We start from the raw sequence: 26,712 nt of genomic DNA, 5'->3' as shown, positions 1-26,712 counted from the left end.
ATGAGCGACCAAACACGCACATGGTAGTAGTTTCACAGATGTAAATATATACTAATCTAGTAGCAGACAAAAATAATAAAATATTACCCCATTTTATAATAGCTGAAAGATTACCTGTGAAACAAATTGCTAAGTATCTTTTCATATTGTGTTGTTATATATCAAAATTGCAAAGGAACTAAAGACAAAGGCATAGAGACAGAGACAGAGGGAGAAACAGAAGATGAGAGGAGACATTTACAAGTATGCTCATTTACAAGTATGCTCAAGTATACAGTTACAAGATAACTTGGTATAATCGATGTTCAATAAATATATAGCATTAAAAACATGATTTTTAAAAATTTTATCCTCATATTATTAGCAAAACCTCTCCTAGTAAACATTGTTTTAAAAAACACCATTCCTATTCTCAGAATTACTTTTAAAGGATACTTATTTCCTTTTGAAATGATTAGGGAAATATTAGAGATTTGTGTTTCAAACCATCCATTTTGAAAACAAGCTATAATTGCATTCTACTTTGGGGAGAACAAAAATAGTGATAATATTCTGATTGAATATCTGTATTTATGTTTTCTATTTCTTTTGTAATCTCTCTTTAACTTTGGAATGATAAAAGCCAATACTGAAAAAAGCATGTTTAAAGGCAATCTAAAAATAATAATAATAATAATAATAATAATAATAAAATAAAGGCAATCTATTTTCTATAAAGTATTATATCATAATTTTAAGTTATCATTGAATAAAAAGCTTAAAGTTTTATCATTGAATAAAGAGAAAGTGTATTCATTGAATGTAAAGGTATGAAAATTTTCTGATTTTGTTTTTATTTTGGTTAATAGGACTACCCAAAATAAATTCTGTCCTTTGAAGATGGTGTTGTAAAGGAATATGACCAAATTCATTCTGATTTTGCTTGGAGTTATGTAAGCAATTATGCTTAAATTCTTTTTTTTTTTTAAGACTTTATTTATTTATTCATGAGAGACAGAAAGAGAGAGAGGCAGAGACACACGCAGAGGAAGAAGCAGACTCAATGCAGGGAGCCCGATGTGGTACTCCATCCCGGGACTCCAGGATCACACCCTGGGCCAAAGGCAGGCGCTCAACCACTGAGCCACCCAGGCATCCCCTTAATAATTTCACACAATTCAAGATCAGTGTCATTTTCTTACTTGAATTTCAAAATGATCAAATAAAGAATGGCTTAATAATATTCAGATATTAATACAATACATTTTCAGGGAAATAGCTGGATTATTTGGATTATCTCATTTAAGATGAGTTTATATATCTCAAGAATATATATTTTCATGGACCACAGACATATTCCCCACAACGAATATAATTATTTTTAATTATTTAGCAGTCATATAGTAGATCGGTAACATACAAAAATAAGATTATAACTTTTATTTTGTTTTTCTCCTAATTTTATTGGCTTATATAAATTATAGAATTTATTGATTTATATCTAGACAGTATTTTAAAAATAGTGATAGAAGCAGGTACATTATTATTTTTAATGGTTATCTTTCTGGTATTATACTATTAGCTATTTAATAATTCATGTCCAGCGGGGATTAAGAGTTAAAAGTATCTCATGCTTAGAAGGTACATAAATGAAATCACCTTCTCCCCGTTTCTACCTCCAGTTCAGTGCTTTCTATTTTTAGGCTCAGGGCTCCACACTGTATTTTACCCTACCTACAGAACCATACGGTCATCTGGGAAGGAGTTAAAAAAGAAAGTGTGTGATAGTACAAAATCCCTTAGAACAAACACAGATAAATAATTCCCTTCCATATGTTTCAAATATGACCATTCTATTCTTTCGAACTTCATTTTGTGTTTACAGTGCCTGGTAAATTCCTCAGGCAAAAATTTCATCATGTAGTATCCTCATGTCTTTATCTGAGGAACTGAGCTCTCTCCAGGGCGATATGCATAAGTTTAACCAACATCTCTATTCTGTTCAGCATAGTCCTCCTTGCAAATAATTCATTTCTGATTTTAACAGGTGCCTTCTGGAGACAGTGTTTTATCCAGTGGAAGAAAGTTTAATCAAAACGATGTTTTTGGCCAACTGGCAAAATGTTTACAACTGTCTCTGAAAGCCAGCCACACAGTTGGCCACTTACTCCACTTACACAGCAGTTCTCAGTTGCAGAAAGGGTGAGTTCTCTAAAAAGAGGTAAGAGAGTGTTTATATATCCAAACACGCTTGAATCAGGCTCTGAATCCTAACTTTGCTGTTTTAAAAATTATCATTATTAGAACAAAGTAACTACTGAATGGATATTATGTATACCTGAATATTAAAAAAATAGCTTATAGATTTTGAAATTATCTTAAGTGACAAAAGAAATATATATGACATTCTTTTAAAGCACTAATTAAGCTGAATTTTTTAAAAAGCAAGTCTATATTTTTGAATTTTTATTAGCAGCTTATGTTACCTAAAATTGAATAAATCATAATAAAGAAAAATATAAATTGGGATAAAAGGGAAAACAATCTATAAAAATATTTATGTACAAGGCAATCTATTCCATTCATGTTGCTATTGCAGGTTAACAGAGTGAATATGAATTTGGATTCCAGTTGAAACTAAGGATAAATACTCTTTAACCTCCAGTTTGATGTGAACTAGGACATTTCTTCTAATTTAATTATAATGCTTATGATCTGGTTCTACAATACCAACAAAATAACCAGTAGAGATTTTGCCTGTTGCTCTATTTGCCAGAATTCACTCTAAATCTCCCTCTGCAGTCATCCCCTTGTGTTTGTCATTCCTGTATCCCAACTGCAAAACATTAATCTTCTAAATTAGAAATAAACACTTTCTGGGCAGCCCCGATGGCTCAGTGTTTTAGCGCTGCCTTCAGCCCAGAGTGTGGTCCTGGAGACTGAGGATCGAGTCCCATGTCAGGCTCCCTGCATGGAGCCTGCTTCTCCCTCTGCCTGTGTCTCTGCCTCTCTTTCTCTGTGTCTCTCGTGAATAAATTTTAAAAATCTAAAAAAAAATTTAAAAAGAGAAATAAACACTTTCAGCTATAAAATACTGAAATGCTTTTAAGTAGATATGCAAAGCTGGCATTCTGACGCAATTATAATTAACACTTTGTTTTAAATGAGTAATAATGAATTAGATGATTAAAACAATGCATATTATGGGTAAAACAAAAACCTCACTATTTAAAAGCGAAAATTAAAAAAATAATAATAATAATAACAGGTCAGCCCGGATGGCTCAGCGGGTTAGCACCGCCTTCAGTCCAGGGCCTGATCTTGGAGACCTGGGATGGAGTCCCATGTCAGGCTCCCTGCATGGAGCCTGCTTCTCCCTCTGCCTGTGTCTATGCCTCTCTCTTTCTCTCTCTCTGTGTGTCTCTATGAATAAATAAAGTCTTTAAAAAATAAAATAAATAAAAATTTTAAAAATTGCATACCTTCAAATCCAAAATTTTGTAAGAAAATTTCATTCTGTTTTGGAAACAATGTTTTTTTTTTTGAAACAATGTTTAATGTTGAAGTAAAAATCACTACACTAGTGTGAACCTCCATCCAGCATCATTTTCTGAAAATTATATCTTCATGTGATGTATAAAAATTTAACATAAAGGTGACACACTTAGATTTAACTTTTAAAAATAAGTGGTAATTATAATAAGCTACTGGCCCTAGGCTCTTACTATCATTCAAGAACTATTCTAGAAACCTACCTACATAGATTTGTAATGTTCCTTAAAAAAAAAGGATTCATGCTATTAACACACTAGTAAAGATGAAGAAATTGAGGAATACAAATGATTAAATATTAGGTTAAATCATATGATACTGTCATTTTATAAATTAAAACATCCAAATATCAGTAATTTCATATCACTCATTCTAATACAGTAATCAAGATCATTCAGGCAGCAAATGGCAGTCAGGATGCAGACATGGTCAGCCTGGTTCCTGACCAGGCTGGAATACATTTCACGGATATTTCGTGAATATGGACAGGTTATATGTAACTATAGAAAAGTTCAATAGACTTTGGTATCATATAGACTTTGGTTGAAATTTTGGCCCTTGAGAAAATTATAATAGTTTCCATCTTAAATTATATCAACTATAAATTAAGAATGACAATTTCTATTTTGTAGGTCTCTGATAAGAATGAAAATATTTTATAGAGAAAATAGAAGAAAGAGTTACAGAAACCAAACTCATTTTATAAGGCTTATATAATCTTAATACTAATACCAAATAAATACAATGCAAATAAAATTATAGATCTACTTCACCTTTGAACTTTAAATCAAAAATCCTAAATTAAATTTAAATTTGATTATTAATAAATAAAATATTACATTAAAATCTTAATATTAGCTAACCAAATCGGATACTGTTCTCAAAAAATACAGTCAGAATCAAGTAGTTTTACCTTTAAAATGCAAGGATACCTCGACATCAGCATAAGTGTAATGATAATTTACCACATTAATAAGTTAAAGTTTAAAATCATGTGACTGCCTCAAAAAATGTGGAAAAGCTGAAAAGCCTTAAATTTTATTTTTTTTAAGATTTTACTTATTTATTCATCAGAGACACAGAGAGAGAGAGAGAGAGAGAGAGAAAGAGAGACAGAGGCATAGGCAGAGGGAGAAGCAGGTTCCTCAGGGGGAGCTCAGTACAGGACTCGATCCCGAGACCACAGGGATCAGGCCCTGAGCCAAAGGCAGACTCTCAACCCCTGAGCCACCCAGGCATCCTGAAAAGCCATAAAACTTTAAAATAGAAAGTATAGAAAGTACTGTTAACTTGATAGAGTATTTTACTAAACAAAAATAGAAAATACAAGATACCCAGAGTACTTACTACTGTTTAGCATAATACTACTATCCCTGATCACCAATATTGCAAAGTGAAAATATATAAATATTGAAAAATAAATTGCTGTATTTACAAATGTCTGAAAATCATTTTAGAAATCCATATTCAAAGGTTTTTGTTACTGATAAAATAATTTTGTAAAGTTGTTAGAAATAAAATCAAGTCATAAAATTTTGTATGTGTCTATACCATATATAATCAAGTAGAAAACTATTTAGAGTATCAGCTATAAAGATCTTAAGAGACCTAAAACTCCAAAAAAAGTGATAGCATAAAATAAATCATAACACAAAGAGGCTGCTTATTCCCCAAATTATGCCTTATATGTTCATTCAATGCAATCCCATTCAATATTGCATTTTGATATTTTTCAGGATTTCAATTCAGTTATTATAAAATTTATTCAAAAAATAAAGATCCACAAAAGCTAACTTAATCTTAAAAAAATGAAAAAAGTAACAAGAGGAATTACTCTACTAGACATTAAAACATACAACAACGCCATAATAAAAAAAATTGGATAGTATTGTTGCACAAACAGAAAAATATCTAATGGAACAAATGGAGGCCTGAAAGAATGATCCTTAATATACATACATGATATGTATGACATACAAGACATACATGATAAAAATGATCCTGCAATTCAATGGTAAATGTACAAACTACTCTGGCCATGACGTCTAAAAAACTGACTCAGTATATAGAGACAAAGTTGAATTCCTATCTAATATGACATATATGAGCACACAGTGGATAGATCAAAGAACTAATGTGAAAGAAAAAGTATCATGTTTACAAAAAATGCAAGAAAATAGACTCTGGAAGAGAATTTTTAAACAAATTTTTAAATATGCAAATTATTAGAAAATAGATAAATTGACTAAATTATAATTGAATATTTCTATTCAATTAAAACACCGCTACCAAAATTATAGAGAGTAGATGATAGGATGATATATAACACAGACGCATGAAATATGTTAAGAATAGTTTGCCAATAGATTGCCAAAGGAAAAGTTTGCATATCAATGGAAAAATAGGACAAAGTTATAAAAAGTAAGTGTCAAAAATTATTTTTAAAAATAATAATATATTAAATTAGTTCATAATTAATAGATAATTGAATGTTAAATAGTTAAGCAACAATGGGATATTCTTTTATGCCTACTGGACTTGTGTTTTTTTAATAATAAATTTATTTTTTGTTGGTGTTAAATTTACCAACATACAGAGTAACACCCAGTGCTCATCCCGTCAAGTGCCCCCCTCAGTGCCCATCACCCATTCACCCCCACTCCCCGCCCTCCTCCCCTTCCACCACCCCTAGTTCGTTTCGCAGAGTTAGGAGTCTTTATGTTCTGTCTCCCTTTCTGATATTTCCCACACACTTCTCCCTTCCCTTATATTCCCTTTCACTATTATTTATATTCCCCAAATGAATGAGAACATACACTGTTTGTCCTTCTCCGATTGACTTACTTCACTCAGCATAATACCCTCCAGTTCCATCCACGTTGAAGCAAATGGTGGGTATTTGTCATTTCTAATGGCTGAGTAATATTCCATTGTATACATAAACATCTTCTTGGACTTGTTTAAGTAAAAATACCATAATGTCTGGTGTTGGCAAGATAAAAAAAAACTGACAGGAACCATCATGATCTGCTGCTTAGGGACATTGAGCTGCCATTCTGAAGAGCAAGCTGGATGTACCTGATCAAATTAAACTCAAGTCTGTCATATGGCTCATCAACTCTGTACCAAGACATAGTTTTGCTGAAAAAATTCTACATGGAAACTTAAAAGAACATGTTTAAGATTCTTATTATATAATTTTAGTTTGCTTTGCATTGAAATTGAACTTTGTGATTTATTCCAACCCTAGGAATGTAGGTAAAAGTACTATATTTTACTTATTAACTTTGCTTCTCAACTGCTGATGAAATCCTTTGCTTGCTATTTCCTTCCTCAGCTATAGGACAGATGCAGAAGATCCAGTGAAGGATGTGAAGATCTCCTAGCTGTAAAACACTTGCTAGAAGGACTTTTAAGAACTACTAGATGAAATCACCACCACTAGAGTGCAAAGCCACTCACTGACACTCATTTACTGCACTGTGGGTTATCTGAGTTAATAAAATTTAGGATATTTTTACCCCCACTGAGCCTAGCCTACTTAACAAACATGGGCAAGAAAACCATGTAAGGACACAATGTGATAAAAGCAAGAAAGGCATAAATATCAAATGAAAATGCTTTTATGATGATGAACACACAGAGAAATTTGGGGCTGCAGGAACAAAGTAACACTTTAGAAACTGGTGATATTTGAGTAGTAGCTTACAAGAATGATTAGCCTTTGGAGTTCTTGCCTCTTTGGAGGGTTTTAGTTCAAGTTAACAGTATTTGTAAAGAATATAAAGTATGCAGGTTTATAGTAAAAGGAAAAAATAAGAAGTAATCTAATATTGATCTGCACAATTGGGATAAGTTCAACAAAGTAAAATATTTGGCTAGAAGTCATGATTTGTCCAGATTACAGCAAAAATATTAGATTATTTTTAAAAAATTATTTGCCATCACTTCAATTATCTATTGCTGCAAAATAAACTATGCCAAAAAATTATGCAGCCATTTTATTTTGTTTACAAATGAAGGAGTCAGGAATTTGGGAAGGATGTGATGTGTTTGTTCATATCTGTTCAACATGGAGTCAGATGGAAGAGCTTAGGCTGCAGGATGCACTTCCAAAGCCTCCTCTTTACTCACATGTCCAGAGACTAGATGTTTTCTTTCTCATTTCTCCTCCAGTATTACCATACTTTATGTGCCTCAGGCTTCATAAAGCATGGTAATACTTTTTATATGGCAATTTGTTTTCAAGGGCCAAAAAGTGTTAAATTGCACAGCAGTTAAGAGTTTCATCAGGAGGTAGCACATCAAGTCTACCTTATTCAGTGGATCAAAGCTGTAATATGTGCCAGATTCAGGTGGGTGAATTTTGGTGGATAGAGCCAAAGTCCATAGCAGAAGAGCATGGGTGGGGAGAGATACTGTTGTGTAAACATTTCTGAAAAAGGGCCATTAGCTATTCATGGAGAAGACCCTAAAGATTTTTCAGAAAATTTCAGTATCATAATATTTATATTTTAAGACAAATATGTCTGGTTAATTATGACAAAGAGACCAGAGGTAAAATACAGAAACAGGAAGGAGTGAGAGAAGAAAGAAGGCAGGTAGGCAAATTAAAAGGCTAGGGCATGGTTTTCTAGGTGGAACGTGATGAAGGCCTTAGATTAAGGCAAAGACCACAGGAATGAAAAAGTGTGGTATAGGATCAGCTATGCGGGAAAATAGAAGTTTTGAATGAATTCAATGTAAAGAAGTTGGAAAAGTTAAAGATGACTTAAATTGTACTTTATGATCTGGATGCTTAAAAAAATGGTAGTGCAGTTGATTGTTGTAGAAACACTTGGGAAAGAGCAAGTTTCTTGGATCTGAAGTACTATTTGAACAAAGTATGCTTCTGTCAAATTGTGCAATTGGAAATAGATCCAAAGCTCCTACCTAGGGACTCTGAGATGAAAGTCATCTGTAAAGGGGTGACAGTTAAAGTCATGAGACTACATAAAATCTCACATGGGTCGAGTTATGAGAAAAAAGACAAGTTCAAAGGACAAAAATAACAACTAACCTAACTATTTCAGTCTCTGCTTCAGATGGAAGCTTTGAAGTTCTTTAAGGCATACTAATGTTGATTAATTTGGACATCAATCAGTTCTGGACTACACAAAGTGTTTTGGTTCTAATATACATGCCAGAGGTATTGTATATGAAGTTATTTCTAACTTTCCTCCAACATTTACCTTTCAAAGGTTATTATTTCTGGATTCAAGGTCATGTTTTACTTTAGAGAAATGTTAATGGAACATCATTATGTTGATTTTTTAAAAAGATTTTATTTATTTATTCATGAGAGACACAGAGAGAGAGAGAGAGGCAGAGACACAGGCAGAGGGAGAAGCAGGCTCCATGCAGGGAGCCCGATGTGGGACTCAATCCTGGGACTCCAGGGTCATGCCCTGAGCCAAAGGCAGATGCTCAATGGCTGAGCCACCCAGATGTCCCTATGTTGATTTTTTAAAACTAATTGTGGCATTTGTATTTGTATTACAACAAGATGAACTGGGAGATAAGCAAATTAAAAAAAAAGAAACTCATTGGCAAAATAGAGTTAAGTTCCCAGATTTTGTTTATTATCACTCATGAAAACCCAGAACAAATAATCAAAATTTATCATGAATGTCATAAGTGATAAGCTTTTGAAGATTTTTATGTGGAAGTTTGTCAAGGTTTCATCTTCATCTAACGAATCGAGAAAATTTCATTTGCTATCCACTTGTATGATAGCTTTTGTTCATCTTACTCTTAGAATTGATGTTTTAAGGAATTGTCCCTTAAAATATGTTTTTCCAAGCATTTCTCTAATATCCTTGGAAGTCAGTTCAGAGAAAAATAGATGTGAAAATTAGCCAGCATTATGTGAAGTGGAACTTCAAAGCAGATGCATTAAAGTGTTGAATTCAACTTTTTTTCTTTTATTAGCCATGTTTGTTTTAATAATTTTGATTATGACTTAGACTAATGGCTGTTTCAAGTATAGTATATCAAATATCTTTGCCAGTAGAAAAGGACTATGTATACAATCTGGGATGAATTTGCTTAAATTTCAGAACTCTGAATAAGGACAAGATGAAGTAAATATATATGTGTAATTATTTTCAGAATTTCTTAGAGGTGCTTTTTTTAATGTTAAAAATGCACAATTTGCATTTTACACCAGGGATTTGGTGATAGTATGGAAAGATGGAAAGGGATTAGTGAAGTCATTATGGCAGTTGCATTGATAAAATGTGATGAAAGAGAGCCATTTAAATAATGCATAGAAGAATACTATTTGAGGTAAACACATGGAATTTCTATTGTTGAAATGAAAGTTGCCAAGTAGTAATACTGGTTCAAGATGACTATTTAAATATGTTGAACTCTCTTTCCAAAATGAAAACAAAACAAAAATAAAAATCATAACATTGGAAGTAAAATCAATGCCACTAGGAAAAAATGAGATTCTTCTTCATCCAGGGGGAAAAAATTAAAGTTGCTCAAACACACTAAAGAAAAGCACTAGTCTACAGGTCCTTGTCCTTCTTTTCCTTGCCAAAACACTGGAGCTGGGGACCCTACAATCAAAACCTACACTCCCAGACATTCCCAAGTAAGCTAAGAAAGTACTGTGTTTTCCACTTCCCTATAGAGTAGACCCCACCTTGTCCATGGTGGATTCATTCCCAGACCCTCACTGGAAGCCTGAAATGGCAGACAGTACTGAACCCAATATATTATGTTTTTTCCTATACATGCATACCTATGATATGATTTATTTTATAACTTGGGTACAGTAAGAAAGTAACAACAAGGGCAGCCCTGGTGGCTCAGTGGTTTAGCACTGAGACCTGATCCTGGAGTCCCGGGATCAGAGCAGTCAAAAATTGCAAAATATATGATAAAAAACAAACAGCTACAAGGAAAAGCCATGAGCTCAATAAAGTCTTAACTGACAAAGCAAAAGAATACACCAGAAAATAGGAGGAAATTCTAAAATAATTATAATTAGGAATTAATTTTTGGAGACTTTGAGTAGCTATCATACCTAGAAATTGAAAAGTTTTCTCAGAACTAGAAATACTGCAATTTTTGGCAACTAAAGCTATGATTGTTGAAATTAAGACAGTAACATTACCTTCAAAATGTCCTGATAATAATAAATTAATCCAACTGAACATTTAAAAATAAAATGAGTAGGGAAAGTAAAGGTCAAATAAGGAATTTTCTAAGAATGCAGAATAAAAGAACACAGAAATTGAAGTAGGAAATAAGTGTTGATAAACAGAGACACAGAGCCTAAAATTCCAACACACATCCTGTTAACAGTTCTTGAATAAAAGAAAATACAAGAGATAGATGATAGAAAATAAAATAGTAATGTAAGAAAAAAATAATCATGTGCTACAAAAAGACTCCAAAATACCAGTAAATATCAAATATGAATCTTGCTAAATTATCCTCATTTTGGTTCATCCAGGTGAAATTTCTTAGCTGCAAAGGTAAAGAGAAAATGCGTGGACCATGCACCTACTTTAATAAGTATTTATATAGATAGAAGTATCCTTATAGAATACAAAAAAGGAGTAAAGGATAATCTATGAATAGTGACATTAAAGGTAGTATTGTTTTACATTTTTAGTTCATTTATTAAAGTTTCACTTACAATAAAATGTGTCCTATGTCTTATATAATTTGATGAACGTAGCCTATTTTAACTTCTATCCAAAAGAAAACTTATATTTCCATCCATCAAAACATTTTCTCATTCTCCTTTTTACTTGACCCCTTCCCTATCTCTGATCACAGGACACCAACAATCTGTTTTCTGTCTCTAAAGGTTAGTTTACCGTCTAGCATTTCATATAAATTGATAAAAAAAAAAACTACGTACTTTTGTGTGTGAGTTGTTTCACTCAGTATTGTATTTTTTTAAATACCTCACTACAGTAGCATGTATCAGTAGTTCAATTTTTAATTTTTTAACAAATATTCCATTGAATATACCATAGTTTATATATGTACCTGATGGTGGATATTTGAATTCTTCCCAGTTTTAAGGTATCATAAATAAATGAATAGGGCTTCTAGAAAAAATAATTTTGCAAGACACTTTCTGGACAAATATTTTGTGTTAGGTATTCATTTCTCTTAAGAGTAGAATTATTGAAGAATGCCTGGGTGGCTCAGTGATTGAGTGTCTACCTTTGACTCAGGGCCTGATCCTGTGATCTAGGATCAAGTCTTGCATTGGGCTCCCCCACGGAGCCTGCTTCTCCCTCTCCCTGTGTCTTTGCCTCTCTCTCTCTCTCTCTCTGTGTGTGTGTGTGTCTCTCACGAATAAATAAATAAATAAAATCTTAAAAAAAGAATCTTGAGTCATATGGTAAGTTTATGTTAATTTATATAAGTAATCACCAAAATGTTTCACAAAAATATGTATGGGTCCCAGTTGCTGCATAGCCTCCTCAACATTTGCTATCATCAGTCATTTTTTTAGTTTTAGGAGATCTAGTAAGTGCGAGGAGTATTTCAGTTTTAATTTGCATTTCTCTAAAGACTAACGATGTTAATCATCTTTTATGTTTTTAATGTCTATTAATGCCTATTAATGTCTATTTTGTCTTTTATGAGGTATAAACCTTTATCCATTTCTAATTGGGTCATGTGTCTTTTTCTTATTAAGTTGTAAGATTTTTTATTATATTTGAATAAAACATTTAAATATATGCATGTATAATAAATAAAAATGAATATAAATATTAAATATATAATAAATATTAAAACAGTATATCAAGGTATGAATTGTGAAATATACATGCATTTTCATATTAAGGGTATATTTCAAACCAAATATTTCCTAAGATGATTAAGTTCAATTTAACACTCTTTTTCTTTTATGATTAGTGTTTTTTTGTTATCCTCTGTTTATGAAATCTATCATAAAGTCACATGAATTCTTTCTTATGTGATCTTTATTGTTGGCTTTACGTTTAAGTGCATACTCAATTTTAAAATAATTTTTATATATGGTGTTAAACATGAGTTGAGATTTCTTTTTTACATATCAGGATTTAGATATTCCAATACCTTAAAAAAAAAAAAAAAAGACTACATTGTCGTGTTTAATTCATTTGTTAGTTTTGTCAAAAATCAATTGGGAATATTGCGGGCACCCACTGCTACACTTCTTTCTGTTCCATTTTTCAATATGTCTATGTTTATAGCACTGTCAAGTTGTATTGATTATTGTAGTGTTAGAGAAAGTCTTAAAATCACATAGTTTAACCTCTTTACTTTGTTCTTTAGCAGATTGTTTTGGCTACTTTATTTATTTGCACTGCCAAATAAGTTTTAGAATCAGCCTGTCAATTTCCATTAAAAAAAAAAAACTGATCTATGGATCAATTTAAGAACTAAAATCTTAGCAGCATTTAGTCTTCCAATTGATGGTCATGGACTATCTCTCAATGTATTGGTATATTTTTTATTTCCTCTAGCAATGTTTTTTGTTTTTTTTGTTTGTTTGTTTTTACTAAAGGTCTAGTAAATATTGGGTAAATTTTTCCCAAACATTTCATGACATTGTAACTGTTTTTTTATTCAGCATTTTTTATTGAAGTATAATTAGCAAACTGTGTTTTATTAGTTTCAGGTAATGATTCAACAATTCTATACATTACTCAGTGCTCATCAAGGTAAGTGTACTTTTTTAATCCCCTTTATCTATTTCGCCCATACCCTAACCCACAGGAGATGAAATGAAATTATAGGGATCCCTGGGTGGCGCAGCGGTTTGGCGCCTGCCTTTGACCCAGGGCACGATCCTGGAGACCTGGGATCGAATCCCACATCGGGCTCCCGGTGCGTGGAGCCTGCTTCTCCCTCTGCCTATGTCTCTGCCCCTCTCTCTCTCTCTCTCTGTGACTATCATAAATTAAAAAAAAAAAAATGATAAAAAAAAAAAAAAAAAGAAATGAAATTATAGGTCCGGGCAAGGTCTCCGAAGGTATTAAAGAAATTGACAGTGCAGCCTTTTGAAAGGAAAACAGAATTGTGTTCTTGCTTGTTTTATACGTTCGAAGTTTATCTTTATTTACACAGTTATATTTCTCATCATTAATTATTGAATGGTAGAAATTTAACATTCTAATATTTCTTAAGACTTATTTCTTCTTTGAGTACATCCTCTAGAAGTTACTTAATTTTTTTGTCTTAAAATATATCCTTTAGAATAGTTTCTTTTTTAAAGTAGGCTCTGAGGACATGGAATCCCTGAGACCATTTGTCAACTGTTTTCTCGCATTTTCATAGCTTTCTTACTATGCCATCATTTGCACTGATAGTACAGAAGCAATGATGGGGATACCTTGACAAAAAATCCAGACATTGTTGTTTTCTAGAAGCCATTGTATTCTTTACTACAATATACTGCAGTAAATATTAAATGCTAGATTCACTTCAAAATGTTCTTGATAAAGCATGCAATATAAGCCCCCATTTTCTCTTGAAACTCCAAAAGTGATAACAACGTGTTTTAAATAAGGCATTAACCAACAAGTGTAAAGAGATCAGAAGAGGGAAAATAAAACGATAAAGCTATGAGATTTAGAACGCAGACAGATAGGTAGAAACTCCCTTAGGAAACAGTTTTCAATCTTTTCGTTCGTTGCTTTGACAGTTTTGAAGGGACCTAGTCAGTTATTTTATAAAATGTTCTTGAATTTTGATTTATGTGATGTTTTCTCATGATTAGAATGGGATTGTTTATTTTGAGCAAGAACTCTAAAGGCAATGAACTCTCCTCAGTAAGTAAATACATGATATTGGTATGTTCTATTTTTGGTAATGTCAAATTCGATCACTTGGTTAAGGTGGTATCTGTGAGATTTATCTATAATGTTCTTATTTTCCTTTTGTATTTAATAATTATCTTGTGAGAAGATTCTTAGATATTATGTAAATATCTTATTATTCATCATACTTCTGCCAACTACTTTATCATACAATGATGGATTTTGCCATTATTACTGTGATATTTGCCTAATGATGGTTTTCTATTTTTAATTATTTCCATATTTATTAATTGAAATTTTGTTGTAAGGAAAAGCTGTTCCACAACTTAATTATTGATTGATTCAATTTGTTAATATCAATGTGGGCTTAGGAATAATCACTTTATTCTTTAGGTTACATATCAATTCTATCATTATTTATTTTGTTGCTAAAATTGTCCCAGATTTGGTCATTTGGATCCTTTATCCTTTAGACATGCCTCCATCATTTGTGGAACACTGCATTGCTGTTTCTGGTACTATAAGATATTTTAACCTTATGATGTGTTTCATTGACCTGACCCTGGAGATAAGTGTTTTCTCCAACAAATCCCCGTTATTTGGAATGGCATTAGATACTGTGTGTGGTACTGGCTTTTCTTGCCTTCTGGGCCCCTCAGTGGACAGAACTAGGAAATATATGTATGTATAATACATTAACACATGCATACATATACATCTACATTTATCTCTCAATCAATCTGTAGATGTAGGGACACAGAGAGCCAGAGAGCCAGAGAAACAGAGTATGAATTTCTATGAATATCTCCAATTAAACCTCAACAGGATGGGGTTCATTCTAGCCACCCTCCTTTCTCTATTTGTTATTTTTATAGAACATAACTCTCATTAACTGTAATAACGTCATCTACTTCTTCAATCTTAATATACATATAAACTACTTTTAGAATTGCTACCCCATGTCCCATGAAAAATAAATTGAAAAAGTAGATCATAATATTTTTACAGCTATTTTTGTCTTTAGCCATATGGTTTATACTCAGATTACTACTTGCCAGCCTTTCTTAGGCTTATTCTTTTCTTCACCTCTCCCTTTAGTGTGTATGGTATTCATTTGTAGTAAATTAGGTTCATTGATTATTTTTTAAATTCCATTTTAGATTCCCACCAACCACAACCTGGTTGATTTTAATTATTTATTTATTTATTTGGGGGGAGTATGTGTAATATTCACATATTTTTAAGAAGCAGAGCTATATAAAAAGGATAATCAGATGAATTTCTATTCTCATCTTAATACACTGCAGCCCCGGTGGCGCAGCGGTTTAGCGCCGCCTGCAGCCCAGGGTGTGATCCTGGGGACCTAGGATCGAGTCCCACCTCAGACTCCCTGTATGGAACCTGCTTCTCCCTCTGCCTGTGTCTCTCCCTCATCCTAATACACTGCTCTCATTCCTTCATTCTCTCCATTACACCTCATGCTACAGGTAACAAAATCTCATTACTTTCTGGTTTGCCCTTCTTGTATTTCTTCTGCTCTTTTATTTCTTATATTCCTTTTTTTTTTCTCATATAAGAAGGGCAGTATTAAATAGATATGCTTGCTTTTGATACCTTAACAAAATATCCTGGAAATAATTTCACATCAGTTCATAGAAATCTTCTTCATTCCTTACTACAGTTACATAGTCCATTATGTGGAGGTGTCATTGTTTATTTTTTTTAAGATTTATTTATTTATTTTTAGAGAGAGAGAGAGAGAGAAGGAGAACAGGGGGAGGGGTAGAGGGAGAAGAAGAATCTCCATCAGACTGCCACAGAGCACAGAGCTGATGCCGAGTGGGGGAGAGCTCAGTCTCATAACCCTGAGATAGTGAACAGAGGCGAAATCAAGTCAGACATAATCCACTAGCCATCTAGGCACCCCTGTGTCATAGTTTATTAAAACATTATTCAATTTAGAAATTTAGGTTGTTTGAATTATTTGAAATCCACCAAAATAATTCTGCAATGAATAATCTTGCATTGAGAAAGTTTATTTTCATATTGTGGGAGATATATCATCATGGTCGATTTCTAGAGGTGGAATTGCTCTTTTGGGAATAAGTACATATATAGGCCTCTTATCTATTGCCAAATCCCACTTGAGAGGGTTTTACTGCTTTGTATTCTAACAACCAACGTATAAGATAGTCTATCTCCCCAACAAAATGTATTGTCATATTTTTAAATTTTTCACTTTTTTTGAGAGACAGTACTACATTAGTTTGATATGAATTTGTTTGGATTTTTCATGTTATTTTATCTTTTATTGAATTGTATTTTCATATGTTTTGCTTATTTCCATGTTTTTTTATTCTTTGTTCTTTAGTTTTTAAGATTCTTTGTATACTAATATTAGTCCCCTTTCTGTGTCATACATTACAAATTTTCTCTTTCAACTTATCAGAAGTCTTTTGCCATTGTTGATGAGAATTTTGCTGTTATTGTTTTGCCATGCATATTTTTGCATCATCAAATTTATCAGTTAATCTCAAAATCTTTGGATTTGAGTTATACATAAGCATTGACTCCTGTATTCTTCTAGTAGCTATATGGATTCAATTTTTTAAATATTTAGTTTCTTAATAAATTCATAATTAATTCTTGTGCATGGTGAGGAGCACAAAACTAGTTGTGTCTTTCTTTTTCCAAATAGTTACACAGTTGTCCCAATACCATTCATTACAAAGCCCATCTTGGTCCCAGTGATTTGAGTTGTTAACTTTATCATATGCTAAATTTCCATAAGTACTGGGAACTATGTCTTATCTGGATTTTTATTCCATACATATAATTGTACATTTATTTATTTTTCAATTTTATTAATTTATTTGACAGAGAGAACACAAGCAAGGGGACTGGGAGAAGGAGGAGTAGACTTCTCCCCTGAGCAGGGAGCTGTACACAGACTCCCAGGACTCTGGGATCATGACCTGAGCCAAAGGCAGATGCTTAATGCACTCAATGAGCCACCCAGGTGCCCCATATATTTGTAACTTTAGTGTGAGTACTGTTATGGTACTGTTATTTTAAAATCACATGCAAATACATATATCAATTATATAACCTATGTTTTATTAAAAAGGAAGTAATTTTTGAAAGCCAAACCAATCAACCAACGGAAGTCAGAGAAAAACTGTTTTTCTAAACTTAGACAAGGATATTAAAATAGTGTTAAGAATATCCGTATTTATTTTTTTCCAATGTCTCTGTTTCCAAACTGAAAGAGTAATATGTATTCATTTTCAAAAGATATTTTCTCTTGTTTACATGATATCATTATCTAGAGCAATAGCAGCTGGTCTTACTGTGCTCTCACCTGTGCTAAAATTCTGAGCATATGGCAATTTGAACTGCAAGATTTATTTTTTAGACCAGAGTGCAATGCACATAAATGGATCTTTTGGAGAATAATAGAGCATAATACCCTCACTTCATTAGACTCAGTGGGACCAAATTATATTTTTACCATCATCCAACATTAGGGATTAAGACCATATCTACACATGCAAACTAAAGGAATTAAGTAAACATGTGGATAATTTGAATAAAAAAGGAACAACGTTGCCTTAAAGAAGAGAATATTCTAAGAAGGCTTTTGGTAAAATTTCCAGGCAACAGCCTTAGTTATATTTGATTTAGCACTTGTAGCCATTAAATCATAGACTATGTTTGTGAAGTTGGTTAACTTTATAGGTTAAATCTTGAATACTGTTCTATATATTTTGTATTATTATTGCTGGTGTTTATACCAATTAAAATACACTGCATTTGCTGAAATATATTCAAGGGAAGATAATATTAAAATTTACTTAGACATATTATACATTAAAATTGCTCCATCATTTCCAAGCTTAAATGAGCTCAGAGCAGCAAGTAAAATTTCAAAATCTCCTTGGTCTTTGTGAACATATAAACCAAGTAGGTAAAATAAAAGTTACACACACAAAAAAATGTTTCAACTATTTTAGAGTAATACAAAATTAAATACTTTATCCATAAGAAAAGGTACATGACTAATACTGGATTTTCAAAAAATTTATATATTTATAAATTAAATATGAATTTATATTCTGGTTTGTAGGCAGGTTGCATAAATTTGGAGATTAGATTGGAGGTAGTCGAGCTTTAGAAGGTCAAAATCGGGATAGACTTATAAGAATATTAAAATGGTATTGTTCATCTCAATTATACTATTACATTTGAAATATAGAAAATATCCCTTTAAAAAGGCAACATTGACTCTTTGAAAATAAAATATGCTCACATATCTTCTGCAAACATAATATACCCTGCCCTGTTAAAATTACATTTGTTGGGCAGCTAAATTGCTTTTGATGTTTTTATTACAGGCAGATATGCTCTTCCATCACTTTCATTTTATAGTAATCAAGGATATGTATTGTTTTATTATGCATTATGTTTTGAGCAAAGAATGGATAAAAGGAAAATAGATTTCACTGAGTCTGAGAAGCTTAACTATTTAAGAGGAAAGTGTTTTGCTTATACTGAATTAGTGTTAGTTTAAAGAAAACAACCATAGCTGACAGCAACACTTTCACCAGCTATTAAAGAGGTTGAAACAGTTGACAAGAAGGCCTACTTGCTACTCCTGAAGCAAAAGAAAAGGTATTTGCAGCATCACACTTCTGCTTGATTAGAGACAACCAGGTTGAACGCATAAAGAAACAAGCTGATACTCTAATATAACCAAGTATTTCACATGAAGTCGAAATCAAAGTCTGCATTGATTTTAAGATTGAAAAGAATACTTAAAGGCTATGGATTTGTTATCAACTGCTACATATAAAAATGACCCCCCCCCCAACTTATATGCTTTAATACAACAATAAACCTTTCTCATTACACAGTTTCTCTGGGACAGGAATTACATTAGAGCTTAGCGGAGTGTTGCTGGCACAGGTTCTCTGCTGAAGTTTATTAAAAGATAAAATATTTAAAATTCTAAGAGTTTATTTGAGCAAAAAATCAATTGGAATGGACAATATTCAATCTAACAAATAGAAAGGAGCTCTAAGAGCTGTACAAAATGAAAAACTTACATAGGCAGAAAGGAACAGGCACAGGAAGTTATACTAGGCAAAAAAGTGGGCTGACTGTAACGAGGTTACTTTCCTTTAGGGAATGGCAGGGGTTTATCAGGCAGATGACCTAAGTAATACTGATCAGGGGATTCCTGATTACCTGGTGTAGGACTCCTATTCCTGAGAAAGCCAAACTTGTGCTTAAGTCTTTGTTTGGTGATGTGGGACTTAACGTAAGGAACTCCATTTTGATTTTGGACCTGTAGTCTAGTTTTTAACAAGTTGTCAAGATACAGACAAGCCTGAACTACATTCATGTGAAATCCTTGTTTGGGGCTGAAGAATCCACTTCTAAAATGGCTTACTAAAATGGCTAGTAAGTTGGTTCTGGCTGTCCTGGAGAAACATAAGTTACTACCATGTGGCCTTTTCTGCTGGGCTACTTGAGTGTTTTCACAATATAGCAATTGACTTTCTTCAGAGCCCATGGTCCACAAGACAGCAAGGCAGAAGCCACAAGGGCTATTTTGAACTTGCCTCAGAAATCCACTTTCATTTCTTCAATATTCCATTAGTTAGCTAACAGGAGAGAACTATCCAAAGTGGTGGGAACTACACAATGCTATGAACAGTAGGGGAGAAGGACCACTAAGGGGTCTTGGAAGTTGCCTGCCTTAGATTGGGTCTTTAATAAATTAATGTCATTATAAAATTTCTCTGTTCTTTATAGAAAAAAAAAAACCCAAAACAAAAACTTTTCATTTTTGTTTTAATTAAAAGTAGATAATCACTAAACACATGCTTTTAATACAATATGTTTTCTGAAATATTAAGTAAGAGATACTAACAAATCAATTTGCAGGACACCTGGATAGCCCAGTCAGTTAAACGTCTAACTTTGGCACAGGTCATAATCCCAGGGTCCTAGGATCCAGACCCCGCATTGAACTCCTTGCTCAGCAGGGAGCCTGCTTCTCCCTCCCCTTCTGCCTGCTGCTCCCCTACTTGTGCTCTCTCTCTGTCAAATGAATGAATAAAATCTTTAAAAAAATAATTTGCAAGATTTCTACTTCAATTAATTGTATGCTTAGGAGTCTACTGATTATAAAAATATACAGCTCTAGGAATAAAAGTGTTGCCCACTTAAATACATACACATTGCCTCTATACCATAGCTGTCCTATTCTATTAGAACTTCTATGAAGGCAAGTTCTTTGTCTTCTATCAATGCATTGCCAATAGCACCTACATAGTGCTATACACAGAAGGCACATATTAATGCTAGTTAAATTATATTAAAATTTTAGGACACATTTTCTGAGAGCAAACATATTAACGTTCATGCTGGCCTTGCTAAGATGTAATGGCATTTGATAGCATGCCTCCACAGATTCAAATTAAAAACTATCTTAATGCCTGGATTTTTATTGTGTCAGCACCGACTGGAGGTAGGTAAGTCTCATCCTAAGCAAATTATGGAGTAGGCAAAATTATTCTGCATTGCACTGATCTTTTCCAACTCTTGGTTCATTTTTCCTTTCATGGTAATCTCTGTCTTTAGTTGGGCTTAGAATTCATCTAAGGTGAAGAATTGTTTTGCCCAGAGTCTTCCTAATATCAAGCACTGTGTCTTTCATCAAAGTCTGAAAGGATCTGACAGATCTATTTTGTGAGCTTTTGCATTCTCAGGGGGCTCTTTTTTTCTTCCCCAGGGGTGATTTTTCCTCTTCAGATACCCAGTGTTCCCTTTTCTTTAGCTACCTCTTTTGAACACAGAGAAACACTGTCACTCTATCTGTCATGTTCACTTGTTAATTGATGGATTTTCTTTGAAATAAAATAGTTGCTGCCAATGTATTACCTAAACCAGACAGTGCACTTCAAATGTTTCATCTCTGAGCGGTAAGTCTGATAGAAACCTTTTAAGCATTCCTGACAGCCAGAGGAAGGCATTAAAAAGGGTTCTTCCAAGGTATTTCAAGCCCATAGACACACACCAGGAAACAGCCTAGCTTGGGCTTCAGAAAGACCATCCCAGCCACCACAGCTGCCAAAGGGCCTAAGTTACAACCTCTTTAAATTCCAGGACATTCCCTACCCTATCTATCTTGCATAGATGTGTCTGGAAAATAAACTTCATAGAGAATTTCTCATACCTTTCATACTTTTTTGTTTTGCTAGTCAAGCTGTAGGGATCTTTCCTTCTTCTCCTTTGGACAAAGATCATTTTTTTTTTCTATGATTTTTAAACATTTTTCTACCTCCTTCTAAAGTGCTGATACATATTTTCTTTATTTTCTTTATTGTGTCTAATATTCTGGTGTTGAAGCTTTGACAACAAAACATGTTGCTGGGATGTGATATATCTTCTTTAATAATAGATGCAATTGTACCATGTAAATTATGAAAATAAATTATAAATATACAGTGCCTACTAATTAATCAATCAGAAATAATTGTTTAAGATGCTTATTTTTTTCCCCTACAAAAATAGCAAACAAGGGCTGCCTGGGTATTTCAGTCAGTTAAGTGTCTGCCTTCTGCTCAGGTCAGGGTCTCAGGGTCTTGGGATCAAGCACCGAGTCTGGCTCCTGGCTCGATGGGAAGTTTGCTTCTCCCTCTCCTTCTTCCCTCTCTTCCTCCATCTGCTTCTTCCCCTGCTCATGAACTCTTACTCTCTCAAATAAAGTTTTTTTAAAATAATAAAAAAAGAAATAAAAATAGCCAATATGATAAAATGAGAATTATTATACGGTGTGATAAATATAATAATGCAAACAGATTAAAAAATGATAAAATTTTATAGCTGGGTTTAGATTCAGTTGAGGTAAAAGAATTAGACCTTAATACTTGCCTAAGTGTGCATAGCTAAAAGAGCATTAGGGCTTGAAATACCACAAGTCACTGCTGATAAGGTCCTCAATAATTTTCAAAATATCTAAGATTTATGTGGGGAAGGAGTGAGCAAGAGATACTGAACTGAGCATCTACACATGTAGAAAGAAGGGCCAGAAAGGGAAAACCAAAATGAATAATGAGTCAATGAGTCAGAAACAGTGGGGCTAGCCTTCAGCTACTACTACTTTAAGAGGCCTAAATATTTAAGCAACACTATGAAGGCATACTATGTGTCAAGCTCTGTGCTAGCATCCTATTCTCTCAGAGTTTATAGTCTAATAGAAATAGAAAGAACCCAGAGATATAATCACATAATAACACCTGATAACATAGTGAAAGAAATATGATTATGAGAAAATATTTCTAACATAAAGTATTTTTAGAAGTATTTGAAGAGCAATTTATGTTTATACAAACTAAATTATCAAAGCATCAAAAGCAAGGCATCCAAAAAAGAAAGCATATCAAATATATTAGCAAGTGCTGTGCCATGTTTTAAGGCCTATATGATAAAATAACCAATGTCTGTTCTTTACTTCAAATAAGAAAAGTGGAAATCTTACAGGTAATCATTTTCACATATTAAAGTACATAACCCAGGGGCACCTGAGTGACTCAGTCAGTTAGGCATCTGCCTTTGGCTCAGGTCATGATCCCAGGGTCCTGGGACAGAACCCCACATCAGCTCACTTGACAGGGAGCCTGTTGCTTCTTCTCCTTATGCCCTTCCCTCTCACTCATATTCTCTCTCACTCACTCTGTTCTCTCTCTCAAATAAATAAATTTTTTAAAATATTAAAATATATATAAATATATATATAATAACATATATAATCCATATATAATCCTTTGGTATACCTAGCAAGGAAATTACTATCTTGGCTACACATTTAACTCCTAATTTATATCTATCAAAGTGTTGTAAGCACGCCCCAACATTGGGAGCTCTTAGTACCATTTCTAAGGGTCGTATTTCCTTCCTATCATGCAGTGCATGCTGCCTGCCCAACATCTGTTCAGATGTTCATCAGGGCAGCGAACAATGGGAATTTCATATCTGTACTCTTGTTGTTTACTCAAAGGGAGGACAATCAAAACCTAACACTGTCTCGAATGTGGGGGAGAGGGAGCAGAAAGAAGGAAAAATAAGGAATAGAACAATACTGCCAAACTTAACTTGCTAATCAAACTTTATGCTTTTCAATGCAGTAAAAAAAAACAATAGAAAAATTCAAAATAATGCTATTTTTTTTCTTTCTTTTTCAGACTGACAGAGAGAGCATGTGAATAAGGGAGAGAGGGAAAGAGAGAATCTTTTTTTTTGAAAGCGAGAATCTTAAGCAAGCTCCGCACCCAGCACAGAGTCTGATGCAGGGCTCAATCCCACAACTCTGAAATTATGACCTGAGCCAAAATCAGGAGTTGGACATTTAAGCAACTAAGCCACCCAGGTGCCTCAATAATGCCAGCTTCTATTTTCTTTGGAAAGATATAGTTATATTTTATAAACTATCTGTTGCATATATATTCATGTAATTTTAATAAATATTATATATTTTAAATTATAAATTTTAATTTTGAATATGATAAATATCAATAGATATAACTCACATAGCCAAATCTCTTTGGGGTCCACAATAATTTTCAAGAGATTCCTCTGATCCAAAACTTGAGAATTGCTGGAGAAAGCAATCCAGTAATTTCACTGCCTATTTTAAGAGGAAAATTCTTTACATGTTTAACAAAGCTTTGATAATCTTTTGTGTTGGATGATCCTTCAGTTGGATGATTGGAAGTAGTCCAAAACACTTCTTAATATTTTCCATAGCAATCAATAGTCAATATCTCCTCTTGAGTCAGACTGTATCTTTAAGAGGAGCACTTTTCTCACAAGCAGTCCTGCTACTCTGGAGGATTTCAAGCATACAGAGATGCAATTATTTTTTAATACCAGTAAATTACCCAGCATCAAAATATCTAGTTTTAATGAACAAAAGTTAATGCATATTAATTTCAGAGATTTATAGGCAGATCTGCAGCATATGTAGATAGAACACTATGATGTTCAATAGTTTGCATTGGATAGTTCCTGTACAACTAAAACTGTTTGCTGACCATGGGCCAAGAACACTACACTCTATATAATGATAGCCTCCTTCTCTCCCCAAGGATCCAAAGTCATTATGCAAGGAATATTCTTTGAATCAGCACCAATTGCTTTAACTGCACCTTTATGAGGTTCCAAATTGCTCCATAAAATACTTCATTAAATAAATTAAATGTTCTACTCTTCCTAAAAAGAACAGTCTTTAGTCAAAGTTTATATTACCCTCTTAAAGACCTAATTTTTGCTTTCTACTACTGTCTGCAGCTTTGAATAATCCCACTGAGCTACATGCTCAGTAGGGGTTTAGGGTTATAAAACACACAAGCTTGTGTTGATATGTCTTATCCTGTGGAAGAGCCTCTAGATGTCAACCTTACTAGTTCAACACTGCCTTTAAATGTGAGCAAGAGAAGCAACTATTCCGGGATCTGCAGTATAGAAAGTCTCATTTTGGACTTTCTCTGACCAACTTTCCACCCCCTTTTCCAGAGGGAAAAAATGGTTGCAAGGTCAAGAGATATATCCAACCTGAAAATATACTCCCCATGTCTAGACCACGTATACCAAAGGTCTCAGAATTATTGGACAAATTACTCAACTTTGTTTCTAGGACCTGTTCTGGCCTCTCCCCTGGATCTTCCTTCCAAAAAGATGTATGTGTATTCCTAGTCCCAAGAGATAGCCAAAGGATCAGAAGTTTATAGGGTTTGAATACAGAGATTAGGTATTTAAGGTTAAAGTATCCATAAAAATACAAGAGAGGGCCTTCCTTCCACAATATGGAGCTAGGTGTGGGATTTGAAGGGGGCAAGGTGTCATTCTAGCACAGAATAAAGAATGTAGTTTATATTCTGCTTGATTGGTAAATTTTAATATCAATACATTATTATTTGGGCCTCCATTTGTACTCTTGCCCTGAGCCCCCAAAATTTTGGAGTGGGCCTAAGCCTTACCTTTCTCTTTTAGGAGAGACTGTGATTCTTACATCCACGGTAGTTCACATCTAATCGCCAGATAAGAAGTCAGTGATCTGAAATGTGAGCAATAGAAAATCAACATCCATAGATTTCAAGTATGACAAATAATGACTAAAATTTTAGTTCACTAAAGAGACAACATATTGTTATCCCTTAGGATATGGAAATTACATGCTAGAGACTTACTATCAATCCACTTAGAAAAGAGATCTTATCTTGAAACTAATAATATATTTTATGTTGACTAGCTTGAATTTAAATAAAAAGAAAAAGAAAAAGTTACCCCATACATATACTTATTATATGTATTTTTGAAAGGCTTTGAATAAAAAAAGTAAAGTTTATAGATAGGTCAATCAACAATTATCTTGTTAACAACAAATGCCATAGTCTTTTTTTCTCCTAAATTCTTAGATATAGCTCCTCTTCTAAGCCTTCTAATCTGGCACCTCAGAGTGTAAAGGCTTTGGCAGCTGTATACAAATGTGTATTAACTCTTCCAACGTCTCTTCACTCTCTTAGCTCTCCCAATTGCAGGGACTGAAGACAGAAAAATTGTTTGTTTTTATGTATATCCCTAATTGGTAAATAATTATTTTCACATATTTTAATGGAAGATAGTCAACTATAGTACATAAGTGTCAGTTTCATTCTGCCTTCTCTAGATGACCAGAACCATAATATGGATTTTCTTTCTTTCCTGCAATGTCCCTACTTCCTTCCAAAGAAAATTATATTGTCCAATTACACAAGCACCTCCAAAAAAAGACACATCTCTAATTTATCTCTTTTGGTTTTCATTCTTTTAGTATTTATTGACTGCTGTCAGTTACATAGTGTCTTGGGAACTGGAGATACAGCAACAAACAAAACAATGCCTTTTCTATCACAGAACTTAGATTCTAGTATGTGCACAATATGTGGAAAAGGTAGGGAGAGGTATATTAGTAAACATACAATATGCCAATGAGTGTCAAGTGTTTTAAAGGAAAGGGAAACAAATGAAGATGGAAATGGAAGAGCAGGTGCTATTGCTTTGTTTTATAAAGGGTGGCCAGGAAAGTATTAGAGATAAAGTGATAAGAAGTGAGAGAAAATCAAGTGTATAATTGGGTTAAGAGTGTTCTAGGCAGAAGAAATAGCAAACGAAAGGGTGAATGTGGCTACCATGTTCTAAGAAGAACAAGGTCACTAATGTGTGGCTACAGTAGAAAGAATGAAATGGAGAGTCAAAGAAAATTAGGTTAGAAAGTTAGAAGGAAGAAAATTCATATTAGGACTGTCTTACT

The 26,712-nt window shown here is 33.3% G+C and overlaps 2 long non-coding RNA genes across 5 annotated transcripts in view; one reads left to right on the top strand and one right to left on the bottom strand.

The window, feature by feature from the left end:
* The window catches only part of LOC140639883 (uncharacterized), a 56,377-nt gene extending 49,320 nt beyond the window's left edge, over positions 1 to 7,057 (top strand). The window contains exons 3-5 of one of the 3 annotated variants that reach the window (XR_012036535.1): positions 849 to 932; positions 2,027 to 2,181; positions 6,869 to 7,057. This is a non-coding gene — a long non-coding RNA (uncharacterized lncRNA). Of the gene's footprint in view, positions 1 to 848; positions 933 to 2,026; positions 2,201 to 6,868 lie in introns of all 3 variants that reach the window. The other 2 variants (XR_012036534.1, XR_012036536.1) reach the window with 2 other exon arrangements.
* LOC140639881 (uncharacterized) overlaps positions 1 to 26,712 on the bottom strand; it is a 148,452-nt gene that overhangs the window by 110,044 nt on the left and 11,696 nt on the right. The window contains exons 3-4 of one of the 2 annotated variants that reach the window (XR_012036532.1): positions 25,400 to 25,476; positions 23,951 to 24,246 (exon numbers count right to left, since the gene is read on the bottom strand). This is a non-coding gene — a long non-coding RNA (uncharacterized lncRNA). The remainder of the gene's footprint in view (positions 1 to 23,950; positions 24,247 to 25,399; positions 25,477 to 26,712) is intronic. The other variant, XR_012036533.1, reaches the window with a different exon arrangement.

Source organism: Canis lupus, chromosome 9, assembly GCF_048164855.1.
Source record: "Canis lupus baileyi chromosome 9, mCanLup2.hap1, whole genome shotgun sequence".
Classification (NCBI taxonomy): domain Eukaryota; kingdom Metazoa; phylum Chordata; class Mammalia; order Carnivora; family Canidae; genus Canis; species Canis lupus.
The sequence above is the reverse complement of the archived record's forward strand: the minus strand, read 5'-3'. Positions and strand labels throughout refer to the sequence as shown.